We start from the raw sequence: 2,500 nt of genomic DNA, 5'->3' as shown, positions 1-2,500 counted from the left end.
CCTGCCCACACTATAACCCCCAAACGCTAATAAGGAGACTGCATGATATGGTAGACAGAAAATAAAAACGCGAAAAAAATGAAATTTTGAAAATCGAACCCACAACCAGCCAAATCGTTTGTAAGTCATGCCAAATGACTGGTGACATCTTAAAAACCCATTGAAGCCACAACATCCCATAATTTCACGCTTTTAAAGATTTGTCACTATACGCACTGTAAGTACCTCACTAATTCTCACCTCAGATTTTACGGGAACATGTTCAAATTTTAACACGCCTCTCAGCACGACCAATTACATTAAAATTCATCGCAAAAGTCAGAATTCTCCAATTTTTGAAAAATTCACTATATTCACTGTAAGTACCTCGCTAGACAGTGGAGACCTCAGATTTTACGGGAACATGATCAACTTTCGACACACCTCTCAGCACGAGCAGTTACATAGAAATCCATCAGGAAAGTCGTGCTGTGAAGAGGTCTTTCGACTAAGAAAAATGGTGGTGTGAGGAGGAGTCACCTAAATCAGAGAAAAATACTCTTATAGGAGACTGCTACGAAAGACATTTCTGAGTCCACTGGCCCTAGTCCCCTAATAAGTGTATTTCTGTTTGTTTTAAGAAGGTCCTCCTGACATCACCAATCTTCTGTCTTCAATCCTAACCCCAACGTTAACCCTAACGCTAACCCTAACCCTACCTCCCTCAGGGGCAGTTCTATGGTTATGATCCCACGGTAGGCAGAAAAACTATCCCAATCTAGGTTTTCTTGTATGCTGACTCCATTTTAAATGCTTTTACTTGAGTCTGACAAAGGCAAAGCCAAATACTCACCCCTATATGGACGGGGAAGCAAAGTGCGGATTTTGGTAGGTCGGCATTTTCAATCAGGAATGTTGCCATTCGAAAGAGCGTCCAAAAAAACTTGGTTGGGACACATTTATTTTAGAAATTAGCGACCTAACCAGAAGTGCACTTTTTGGTGGGCCTACCCTACCCCCCTCAGGAGCAGTTCTATGGTTATAATACCACGGAAGGCACAAAACCTATCCCAAACTAGGTTTTCTTGTATGCTGATTCCATTTTCAATGTGTTTCCTTGACTCTGACGAAAGCAAAGCCAAATACTCACCCCTATATGGACGGGGAAGCAAAGTGCGGATTTTGGTAGGTCGGCATTTTCAATCAGGAATGTTGCCATTCGAAAGAGCGTCCAAAAAAACTTGGTTGGGACACATTTATTTTAGAAATTAGCGACCTAACCAGAAGTGCACTTTTTGGTGGGCCTACCCTACCCCCCTCAGGAGCAGTTCTATGGTTATAATACCACGGAAGGCACAAAACCTATCCCAAACTAGGTTTTCTTGTATGCTGATTCCATTTTCAATGTGTTTCCTTGACTCTGACGGAAGCAAAGTCAAATACTCACCTCTATATGGACGGGGAAGCAAAGTGCGGATTTTGGTAGGTCGCCATTTTCAATCGGGAATGTTGCCATTCGAAAGAGCGTCTAAAAGAACTTGGCTGGAACACATTTTTGCTATAAATTGTTGACCTAAGTATATAAGCAAGTATATAAGCAAATACTCGTTACATAGCATAAATAGCCTCTAAACACCCGAAAAACCTCTCCAAATATCATTTAAACCTTTTTCCTAACCCTAACACTTACCCTAACCCTAACCCTAACCCCATTTCAAACCCTAATTCTAAGTCAGAGGTCCTCCTCACACCACCAATTTTTTTGGTAGGTCAAAAGACCTCCCCACACCACAGAATTTTCGAAGTCGAGGTCCTTCTCATACCAAACAATTTTTCTAAGAGTTTTTCTAAAAATTTTGAGGACTTTTCACTTAGAAAAGAATTGGGTTTTGTGGTGGACCTTTCAGTTACAAAATATTAAATTGTGTGAGGAGGACTTTTGACTTTGAAAATATTTTGTGGTGTGAGGAGGACCTTTGACTTAAAAAATATTTCATGGTGTGAGGAGGACTTTTGACCTTGTCAAAAAAAGATGTGATACAAATCTTAGAACAAAGGCTTAATCTCAGAAGATCGTAGCAACAAGGCTACTCTACAACTTACAATACCCCGTTCTTTATTTAAGTCGTCTGCAAAGGATTTATCTCCAGAAACGTTAGAATTTGCTAGCGGCAGTGCCTTGGGAGCTTTTGTCCCCCTTGGCACTTTGGGACGCATGAGGGCCGAAACCCTCTATTCTGGTTCGCCTAAAGTTCTCTGGAGGTAATCATCGTTGCTTTCTAGCACGGATTCTGACTTAGAGGCGTTCAGTCATAATCCAACAGATGGTAGCTTCGCACCATTGTCTTTTCAGGCAAGTGCAAATGCCAATTGTCTGAATCTGCGGTTCCTCTCGTACTGAGCAGAATTACTATTGCAACAACACTTCATCAGTAGGGTAAAACTAACCTGTCTCACGACGGTCTAAACCCAGCTCACGTTCCCTATTGGTGGGTGAACAATCCATCACTTGGCGAATTCT

The sequence above is a fragment of the Pavona decussata genome, unplaced genomic scaffold (genome assembly GCF_977016875.1).
Source record: "Pavona decussata unplaced genomic scaffold, jaPavDecu1.1 SCAFFOLD_2622, whole genome shotgun sequence".
Lineage (NCBI taxonomy): Eukaryota > Metazoa > Cnidaria > Anthozoa > Scleractinia > Agariciidae > Pavona > Pavona decussata.
This window is presented reverse-complemented; position numbering follows the sequence as displayed.